Source organism: Myodes glareolus, chromosome 3, assembly GCF_982192425.1.
Source record: "Myodes glareolus chromosome 3, mMyoGla1.1, whole genome shotgun sequence".
NCBI lineage: Eukaryota > Metazoa > Chordata > Mammalia > Rodentia > Cricetidae > Myodes > Myodes glareolus.
In genome coordinates this window covers 7,151,667-7,162,600 of record NC_142028.1, presented here as the reverse complement: position 1 = coordinate 7,162,600, position 10,934 = coordinate 7,151,667, and the positions used below count along the sequence as shown (strand labels likewise).

General features: G+C 49.8%; 1 long non-coding RNA gene across 1 annotated transcript; it reads left to right on the top strand.

The window, feature by feature from the left end:
* Window positions 1-5,110: 5,110 nt before the first annotated feature.
* Window positions 5,111-9,304, top strand: LOC146895354 (uncharacterized). The gene is made up of 2 exons (XR_015001073.2): window positions 5,111-5,284; window positions 5,389-9,304. It is a non-coding gene; the product is annotated as an uncharacterized LOC146895354 (long non-coding RNA).
* Window positions 9,305-10,934: the final 1,630 nt, after the last annotated feature.

Genomic DNA, 10,934 nt, shown 5'->3' with positions numbered 1-10,934 from the left:
AAATCCTTTATTTTTAATTATGTATATAAGTGCTTGTCTGTGTGTGGATCTGTACACGTGAGTATGTACTCTTGGAGCCCGGAAGAAGGGGGTTGGATTCCTCGGAGACAGGAGCTACAGAGATCTGCAAGCATCTCAGGCGGGTGCTGTGACCTGAATTCAGGTTCTCTGTAAGAGCAGCTTGAACCCTTAACTGTTGAGTCACCTCTCCACCCGAGTGCTTTATATTTTGCAAAATATTTGTATTTTGGCAAGTGGAGTTCACTGCAGACTAACAGAACATTTGCTTTTCAAGGAGTGGCTGCCATGCTAGGTAAGGCCACAGAATTCTGCTCAAATCCTAACCTGACTCTAGGGCCACCACGTCTTGTTTTCTTTGGGGCAGGACTACACCAGGTTGCCCAGGCCTGGCAGACACCCTCTACTTAGCTGAACCCTGCTTGGCTCCCACCGGCTCCACAGCCATACCTTTCTATCCCAGCCTTCCTGCTCCTGAATTTCTGTCCCGTCTCTCCAAAGACATAAGAAACCACATTCTGCAGCTGAACATGGTAGCACATGGTAACACCGGGTGGGTGATCCCAGACTCCAGTGGTGAAGACAGAAGGATCTGGAGTTCTGGGCAACAGGAGACCTGGTCTTAATAAACAAAAGCAAAGATAAACACGAAATGAGTTCCTTCTTTCGGCATGCGTGTTTCTCCACAAAGGACAAGGAACAGGCCCTGGGGAGATGCCCAGTAGGACCCAAGTCTGACACTAGTGATCACGTGAATAGCCGAGTGTGAGGGGTGGGTGCACATGTGTGCGGTTCCTGTGTGGCTGGAGGCAGGAGGATTCCCAGGGTGTTCTGGCGGAGACTCTGGTGGAGAGAGATGGGAGAACACATTCGGTGTTCACCTCTGGCCTTCAGGGGCATGCACACCCACACACATACACATGTGCACCTCCTCACACACTCGTTTACACTCACACAGGCACAAACGCACTGCACAAGTCAGCCAAGGCACCAGTGAAGAAACAGGCCGTCAGAGAAATGGTAGACGTGAGACAGCTGGCGAACTAGCAACGGCTGACATCATCACACCAGGCGTCAGGCCAAGTTCCTTAAGGTGTCTTTAAAACCAAAGCAAACCCCCAAGCCAGTGCAATGAGGCTAAGAACCTGCTCTAAATGTCTTCCATTTTCGCTCAGCTAGGGGCTGGAAGGTGACAAGGAGGGCAGGCCCCAAGGAGCAGATGACAACTGTGCCCCGTGTTAGCAAGCAGAAGGGACCCTTGGGCTTTACTCAATACCTCTGCACCCAGGGGACTTAAACATATTTAATCCTATTCTCTCCTCTTAGTCTGTGTGGCGAGTAGGGCATCGCCTCTCTGCTCCCCGGACTGTGCCAGGCACCTGGGAAACACAGGTAAGACAGGCCAGTTCTTTCCTCTTGGACCTGCCACCTATGGCAGTGGGGCTCAACCCCTTTCCACCTGGATGTAGATGGCTTTATCCATGCTGATGGCTCAGCATGACCAAAGCTCTTCCAAACAGGCCGGAACCCTGATTCAGAACATACATTCAGCGCTTACATTTCTAGTGTCTGGATGCTGTGATGGTGGAGAGGTACCCACGTGGCAATGGAGTTAGGTGGAGGCTGAAGACGGTTTCAGAAGGGAGTGACATTCAGTAAAAACTGGAAGAGCAGTAGGAGCAGCTTCGTCTGAGGCCATGGGTCAGGTCCGAGGCCATAGGTCAGGTGGGACAGCATCCTACTCTATGCTAAAGCTCAGAGGAAACAACAAAGTGTGTGTTGGGGGGGCAGTGGAAGGGCGGAGTGCAGGCAAGGACAGCGGGGCGTGGACCATTTCTAGAGGATGTGAGGTTTGCAGGGTCTGCATTAATTACCTCTCATGGCTTTAGCAGAAACCCAGGGAAATAAGGATTTGTTTTGACTGCCGCTTCAGTCACACCTGTGCGTACACGGGCAGGTCTAATTGGACTCAGGGAGTTATCAATAACAACAAGATCACATGAGGTTGGGTAGGAAAAGGGGTGGGGCCCTGGAGGAGGTGAAGGTGGCGGTAGATGGACCGGTTTACATGCTATAAATGTCTGAAACTTCCAAATGATAAATGCTATTAGCTTTAAAAAGAGAAGGGATACTGTCTATCATGGAATGGAAGGCCACACAGCAGGGACAGGCGACGGCTGGACACACTTGTCAGCAATTAGGACGCAAACAAGCAGATGGGGGGGGCTGGGCTGCCCAACCTCAAGACCTGCACCCAGGGACCCAGTTCCTCTGGCAGGGCTCCACCTCCTAAGGGTCACACACACACACACCCACCCACACCCACCCACACACACACACACCAGACCACCCCACTAGCTGGGGATCCACATACGATCCCATGGGAACGTTCACATCCAGACCACAGCAGGGTGGTGGGGATGTAGAGTCAGGGAAAACAGGGCTGTACAGGAAGCTGTCACGGGGTAGCAAGTGGGCACATGTGGCCCAAGAAAGTGTGTTCAGATACCAGGTTTAAGAAGGCTTCGAGGGACTCAAGAGACTCCGGTGTGTAAAGGACTGGGGAGGAAGAGGAGGCAGAGAGGTCAGGAGTGAGGCCACTGGCAGGAGGAACAGGTAATTTCCAATCTTCAGATGAGGAAACTAGCCTTTGGCTCCACGAGCTTGCCTAGGGCCATCTAGCTGGAAAGGGGCCAGCATTAACCCAGTCAGATGGCCAAATTCCAGATCTCCTGTCTCCATTGCTCACGTTTGTGGTCCTACATACACTTCGTCTCAGCTGCCTCAACATTTTCTCATTCAAATACCCAGATCCTAGTGACAGTCCCCGCTGGCGAGGGAGGCTAATCCAGCCTGCTCTGGTGGATCAGTAGATACAGCAACAGTCACATCACGAGGGGAGAGTGCACACTCATCTGACCTTGAAGAAGGTTTTTAGCTAATTCTGAGCGTTGTTCAGTATTTTAGGTTCTCTGTATGATTAATAGGGAGGAAAGATTCCGCTATCACCAAATGACCCCTGGAGCAAAGCACCTCCCTGAGTTTAATCATGAAGCATTTTTACAAGACACCTTTACAAATTCAAGCCAGTTGAAAAATTAGTTTAATCCATTTTGCTTTCCCAATTATTTTCCAACTTGTGTTAGGTACACCTGACACCGACCATGTTAAATCATGATTAGGTTGAGTGCAGTGGACCAGAGAGCAGAGAAGACCAAGGTCTTCGTTTTCCACTGTCACCGTGAGGCCCCTCCTCACAGATCCGATGCCAAGAGCAGCTAAGAGGCTTTGGAGAACTCCGTGAACCCTGGCCTGGGTTCACAGTCTACCAGGGAATGGTCCCATTAAGTCTGGGAACTATTTTCTTATCCGAAAGATGGGCACAGCTGTACTCAGCTCACCCAACAGTGTGAGAATTTAGTGAGATCATGTGTAACTCAGCACTCGGATGCTGTCCTGGGGACTGTTCTGTGACCGGCTGTAGCAACCACCTTTCTGTTGTTCTCAGTGGAATGGGTACTGAGAGGAGAGCCAGCCAGCCACGGAATGAACTTGACCCGTCCAGGGAGCGAGCCCCACAGCAGGTGAGGCATCGGGACTGATCTTCCGAGATGTCAGATGCACGGAAAGACTATCTGGCTTCACTTTGTCAGTGGCTCAGTGGACAGCGACGTTGGATCCTGCTGCACACATCTATAATCCCAGCACTGGAGAGGCTGTGAGTATAAGACCAGTCTAGACAACACAGCTCCAAGCCAGTCCGGTTTACAGGGAGAGATCTATATCAAACACCTTTCCAAGGGAAAAAACCGAGAGGAGACCAGACACGACCCAGTCACTGGTGAGTTACAACCTGATTCTGGCTTACTGAAAAAGGAGTTTGCCAAGGAAGCTGAGAAGCCTTTGTATCCTGCATACTAGAGGTTCCCCACATTTGTCACCCACGTGACTGAAGTTAGGGTGGAAATCACAATACTGAGGTTAGTTCCCTTCATGGGATTTCTACATACCCATCAGTCAGATCAAAATCATTCAGAGGTTGCATCTCTGTACAATCAGGTGAACGGGCACCCAGGTTTGCCAAACACAATGCCTCCCTGGGGCAGCACCCAATGCCTGAGCCCACCTCCGAGGCTAAACTCTGCAGGAAGATAGTGTGTGTAGTGGAAGAGAGAGGGAGCCTGCCAACTCTACAGACAGCAGGTTCCATCCAGGGCTCCTCTGTCCTCTGATGTAATGCGCTTCCTGCTTTCGCATTGCAGAGTGCAGCTCGCTGGCTGCAGAGTTTGGAGGTCAGTCGCTTGAAACGAGACATTCACCGCCGCTATCTTGCATCTTATTTTCCATGAACACACTGTCACCTAGCCAACAGCCCCGCCCCCTAATCCCACGACTCTTGGCTTTCCAGCTCTTATTGTCCTCCCCTCCCCCCAGGAAGGCGGCTTCCAAGCAGCCTGCACCAGGAAACCCCCGCTGCTGGTGGCTCGGACTGAGGCTTGGGGTGGAGTCGGAGTGGATCTTCTGCTCTTGTTTGAGAGTCCAAATCCCTATCTTTCTTAAATGATTAAGAAAATGTAACATGTATGTATAAATATGTATGCATAGTCAAGCGAGGCGTGATGGTGCACGCTTGCTGTATCAGTCTGTAAATTCAGCCTTGAGGCAGGATTTCGGCGAGAGTTTCCAGGACAGGCCAGCAGCCTGAGTTACAGAGTGATAATCAGTTTGGTCTAGGTTAGAGTGACATTCTGTCTTAATTGTTCAAGGGGCAGAGCTCGCCCTCTCTCCAGGAACGCAGACGCTGGGCTGGCTGTAGGGCCAGCCTCCTGCACGGTGCACTCTGTCCCCAGACCCAGCCCGTCCCTCCCCGCCCCCCCCCCCCCTCCCGCGGACACCAGCCACCACGCAGCTCCGCGCCGCCGCCCAGCGAGCGGGAGACTCCCCAGGGCTCTTTAAATACGAGCTATAAATACCACCGGGCTCGGCACGCGCGTCACCGCCCCGCTGGCTTCCGATTGGCCGCCGTAGCCTCTCATTTGCATAGTGGGCTCGCCCAACCCCTTGGCGACCTGGGCGGGAGCGCGCCCGCCTCTCCCGGGCCGGACGGACCGTGGACGGAGTCGCTGGACCCTGGGACCAGAGTCCTGAGTGGGATCGGGCGTGGTGGCCCGTGCCGGTCATTCCGGCATAGGAGAGGCTGAGGCAGGAGGACCGCTGCGAGTTCCAGCATGGGCTACATACAAATGTCGAGCACAAGACTACCTATGTATGGTGTGTGTGAGTGCGTGTGCATGTGCGCGTGTGTGTCTACATGCGCGCGTGTGTGAATATACATACACATAATTTTAATAAAATAAATTGGTTCTCTAGGACGCTCTGCGCCTTCCCAGAACATCAGGTGTGCCCCGCCGGTTGACACTGGATCCTTTCGCTTTCTACGAAAAGGAAAGAAAGTTTTTTTCTAGGACCCGGGAGCAGATGCTGCGGGTGGCTCCTAGCGGCTAAATTTAAATCACGTGAGATCTGGACCGGTCACTCGAATGCTAAAAACACCAAAACAACTGTGTGGTCGCTGTAAGACACGGTGAGCTGAAGAAGAAAGCCAGCAGGGATCGGAGACGTGGGAGGTCGATGCCTCCTGGGTTAAACCCTAGTTTAAAGGGCATTCGAGTCGGGTGTGGTGGCTCGTGCCTCTATTCCCAGTCGCTTGTGAAGGTGAAGCTGAGGCAGGAGGATTGACCGCATAGAGAGACCTTATCTGCAAACAAATACCCAAACCAAATTTAAGAGGCATAAAACCACAGGGGCTTTCTCCAGCCTGTGTTAAAACGCCTGGTCCTTGAAGCGGGCGCGACACGAGCAGCGGCGGGGAGGACTGTGCCGCAGCACTCAGACAAAAAGCGCGAGCCGCAAACATCTTCCAAAATTATATCTCATCGATGTTCAGCCGTGACATCGCTCCTTTAGCGACTCCACTTAAGAGTGAAGACAATGCCTCAAGCTCTTTCAAGGGGCGGCTCAGGGACAAGGCAATTGTTTAGGAAAAAAAAAGCGCTTTGGATTTTAACAAAAGCGCTCCCCCTGCTGGCCGATGCTTCTCGTAGTCACCGATGCCCCAAAGAGAAAGACTGGGTGGGCTGGTGTGCGGCCTCCTCAGAGCCAGGTGGGAGGGTGAGCCTCAGGATGTTGATAGCTGAAGCCCAGAAGTCAGATTTTGTTACTACAGTTGTGAGTGTTGCTTCACAGATTTTTAAGCCTTCACATGTTAATAAAAACCGGTTTTTACCTTATGACCAACTTGGATTAAAGCAAAAGGCAGATGTGTTATGCAAACATTTTCTGAGTTAACTGTGTAAATATAAAAATACTTGTATCAAACACTTTTCCAACAATTTTAGTATTGTGCAGTGGTTTTAAATGACGATTTTATTTTTAGTTATGTGTGTCTGTTTGTATGCGCACCTGTGTGCTGGTGCCTACTGAGGTCAGAAGAGGGTCTCGTCAATCTCCCCTAGAGAGGGTCCTGGGAACTGAACTAGGGTTGTCTGGAATGGCAAGCAAGCGCTCGGCTGCTAAGCCATCTTTCTGCAACTGACCAATCTGAATGCACTCTGTGTGTGACGATCTCAAGCAGGCACTTTACTGACTAGAGAAATGTCAGGCTTGGCTGTTCTGTTTTGTATGCCTGGTAAGTGAAGAGGCTTTTAAAAAGATCAGTAAGCTTGCTTTAACAAGAGCGGAGCCGTGTCTGCTCCTGGAAACCTAGTCGGCTACCCAGAGCTGGTGAAGTCATGGATCTTGGAGATGGACCTACAACTGCCTCTTTACTAAACCATAACATCTCCTAACTGTATTGTAGATATGGGTCCTTATGCGCACAGACAAGAGTAGCTTATCTAGGAAACTTCTCTTTGCAACAGAGGAAGAGCATCACCCAAAACAACAACAAAAACCTGATGAAAATGTAGAGAACAAGAGAATCTGTGGAGCTCAATCCCAGTGGGTCCAACTGAAACAGAATTCCGGTACCCTGATTCAACTTCAACACAGCTCCAGCACCCCCGACGCTCAGTCCCAATTGATCCAACTGCAATGCAGCTCCAGCACCCCGACGCTTAGCGCCAGTTGGTCCAACTGCAACACAGCTCTGGCACTCCCAGGCTCAGGGATCATTGCAAACTAGAGGGTAGGACTATTGCGCCAGCTAGAACAGGAAGCTTTCTGTGAGACTGTGCCTCCTAGAAAAGCTACTACATCGTGAATTCTCCTCATCATGGCTGCCTTAGCAAGACCTAGACAAAGACACATCCAATGGACACACTATCACAGAAGCTCCAGGGGCCTCAATCAGAGAAAGAACTATAGGAACTAAAGAAAGCCGCGAGAGGGAGAGATGCTCTTCCCTAAGGAAGAGCACATCAACTGGTTATCCAATACCAAGTGGTCGGCCCTCAGGTTTACACACAGGTAATATCCAGACCAAGCAGGCAAGCTGGTTCTATTTATGTATTTGGGACTACAAATGTGTGTGTGTTTAACAGGAGGGGCTGCTTGTTGGGGTTTATGTCCTGCCCAATTCCCACAGTCGGTAATCCCCCAAAGAAAATCACACAGAGAGTCTATATTAGGTTATAAACTGATTGGCCCATTAGCTCAAGCTTCTTATTAGCTCTTGTAGCTTATATTAACCCATTATTCTTATCTATGTTAGTCACATGGTTTGGTACCTTTTTCAGTGGGGCAGGTCATATCTTGCTTCTTCCATGATCTGGGCAGAACTGGGGAGGAATGGGCTTCCTCCTTCCCAGCATTCTCCGGTTCTCATTGCCCCACCTTTACTTCCTGTCTGGTTGTCCCACCTATACTTCCTGCCTGGCCAATCAGCATTTATTTAAAACATGATTGACAGAATACAGACAATTCTCCCACACCGTGTGTGTGTGTGTGTGTGTGTGTGTGTGTGTGTGTTAGTTTGAATGAGAATGATGGACCCCTACAGGCTCATATATTTGCATACTTACTCCCCAGTTGGTGAACTGTTTTAGAAGGATTAGGAAGTGTGGCCTTGTTAGAGGAGGTGTGGTATTAGAGGAGATGTGTTGCTGGGGTTGGGCTTTGAGGTTTCAAAAGTTCAGGCCACCCCAATCTCTCTCCAGTCTCCTCTCTCTCTCTCTCTCTCTCTCTCTCTCTCTCTCTCTCTCTTTCCTGCTCTAACCCTAACCCATGCTTGTCTGCTTCTTGCCATGATGATAATGGACCAACCCTCTGAAACTGTAAGCAAGCCCCCAGTTCAATGCTTTTTATACAGAGTTACCATGGTCGTGGCATCTCTGCACAGCAATACAACAGTGACTAAGATAGAAGCTGATACAGAGAGCAGGGTGTTGCTGTGACCGTTCTGACCATGCCGTTGTCTGGAGGACAATGGGTTAGGAAAGCAGTTAGCCACTCTCAGCAGGCCTTAGCAGACCATGCTAACAGGAACATGGAAAGCAGCAGAAATGACGGTGATTTGGATTACGGAGGCCTGGCTAAGAGGTTTCAGAAGGGAGCAATATGAATATTAGCAGTGAGCCACAGGCCATTCTTCTGATATTTTGACAAAGAACGCAACTACATTTCATCCTTGTTGCAAGGATCTACCTGAGGCTAACCTGAAGAGTGTTGGATCAGTGCTGTTGGCCGAGGGGATTACAGGACAGCCTAGCAGTGACTGTCATGTGGCTATTAATGGTCACTCGTATGCAGACCTACATGACAAGAAGCACAGCTAATTGGATCATTTGAGGTAGGTAGGAAGACCCACCCTAAACCTGGGCTGCGTCTTCTATGGCAACCAAGAACAAAGAAGAAGGCCACCTTGCCCTGTGCCTGCTTGGATTCACTGGAATCCATCAGAGACTATTATTTTTCCAGGATTCCGACATCTACTGAAGCCCAGCTGAGACACCCAGCCTCATGGACTGAGTAATGTCCAGATTCTTGGACTTTCCACTGGGAGACAGTCGTTGTTGGACTAGTTGGACCGCAGCCTGTGAGCCACGCCAACAAATCTGCTTCATATATGTGTATGTATTTCTTCTGTCACGTCTGTTTCTCTAGAGAACTCAGACCAACATATTCATGTGTACGCAGATAGTAACAATAATTAAAGAATTGAGAGAGATCCAGGGGGTGCATGGAAGGGATTGGAAGGAGTAAAAGGAAGGCAGAGGATGATGTAATTATACTTTTAAAAATAATTGTAATAATAATAAAACATGTAAGTAACAATATCAATCGGAAACTGCACATCTCAGCTGCTATACGCCCCGTTTGTCACTTTTGTGACCTGCTTGTTCCAGCGAGGAGAGATCTGTGTTCAGGAGTCATTGCCGAGCCTGTTCTTAGTTGTTAGGAAGTCAGAGGCTAAAGGAAACCAGTGAAAAGATGAAGGACCTGCGTGTCTCCATGGTGACAGCTAAGATGGGCGTTACATTTCCCACAGAGGAAGGCAAGCCGCAGATAATGATCACGAATTGCCCGCCATCACTCAGAGGCAGACTTGGAAGTATAATAAATGATTATATGAAAGTGTTTAGGGGAAGCTTGAGTACCATCCAGGGCCGAGGAAGAAACTCCGTGTCAGCCTGGGTACTCAGCCCAGGACCCGCAGGAAATGCAAAGTTCTTTCTTTGCTGCCCCTGAAGCAGGCCTGGTTCTGGGATGAACCAGGCAATGTCCAGAAACGTCCCCTAGGCACATTTCTGCTGTTGAAATCATCCCGGGTACCTTGGAGGATGACTGTATTTGGATCCTCAGTCTGGGCTCCCATACTGTGTGGTGTGTGTCTTTACAGGAAGTGGAGGGTGCAGCATGGGGCATGGTGCCCAGACGAGATCATGGGAACCCACCGCGAGAAGCAACCCTCTGGAAGCCTAAGTGAGGTCTCAGGGGTGACGGCACCTGACTCTAGACTTCTGGCCTCCAGAGCTGAGGCTGCATTGCTGTCGTTTAGGCTCCTGCATCTCTGGTACTTTAGTCTCTTCCTCGGACCTCTGTGACAAAATCTCTTTTCCTGAGTTCATGGTTTAGCAACCATGTCTTGTTCATATATATGGTTCTGAGGCCCCACACTGCAAGTGAGATAAAAAGGTCCCGTTTGAATACGCCTGGTGGTTGTCTTTTTCCCTGTTATTAAATGCTAGCTCCACATTGTCCATGTGTCTAATACTCGGATCCTTCGGCTCAGAGGCAGTTTGTGTTTGTAGCATAAGGTTTTGTGGTTGGCCCAGCTGCACTGCAGTTAAGCCTGGGGGTCCAGGAGTGATTAGTGAGCTAATAATTAGGTTATCGATTATATGTAACTTTATGTGTTGCAGAAAGTGACCCAGAACTTCTCATCCTCCTGCCTCTACCTTCTGAGCACTGGGACTGCAGGTGTGTGCCAACTCTCCCAGTTTATCAGATAATGGGGATTGACGCCGGGGCATCTTGGGTGCTAGACAAGGGCTCTACCAACCGAGCCACAGTTCAGTCTGATAATTAGTAACCAATTGCAGGATCAGGTCTTGATTCTCAAGACTTGAACACGCCTCCCACTGCCAGCCATACAGGCTCACCTATAGAGCTCTTCCTGTGTTGATTCAGGATTTGAGTTTTGTACCTTACCTAGTGAGGTGTGCTCTGAAGTCTGGGTTATAATTCAAACTACCTTAGGTCTTGCAAAAAATAAAATTTACCGAAAGTTTAAAGTGTGAAAAAAAAAAACCCGATTAGTCCCTCAAAGTTAGGCCTTCTCTTTCAGCACAACTTCCTTAAGGTAAATTTACTCTACGGGTCAGTAGTCCACAGGATGCAGCCAGTAGAAACGCTGTGTAGAAACGCTGTGTAATGAGATGCTAGCACACATCCAGACTGTACTGAGGCCTCCCCCC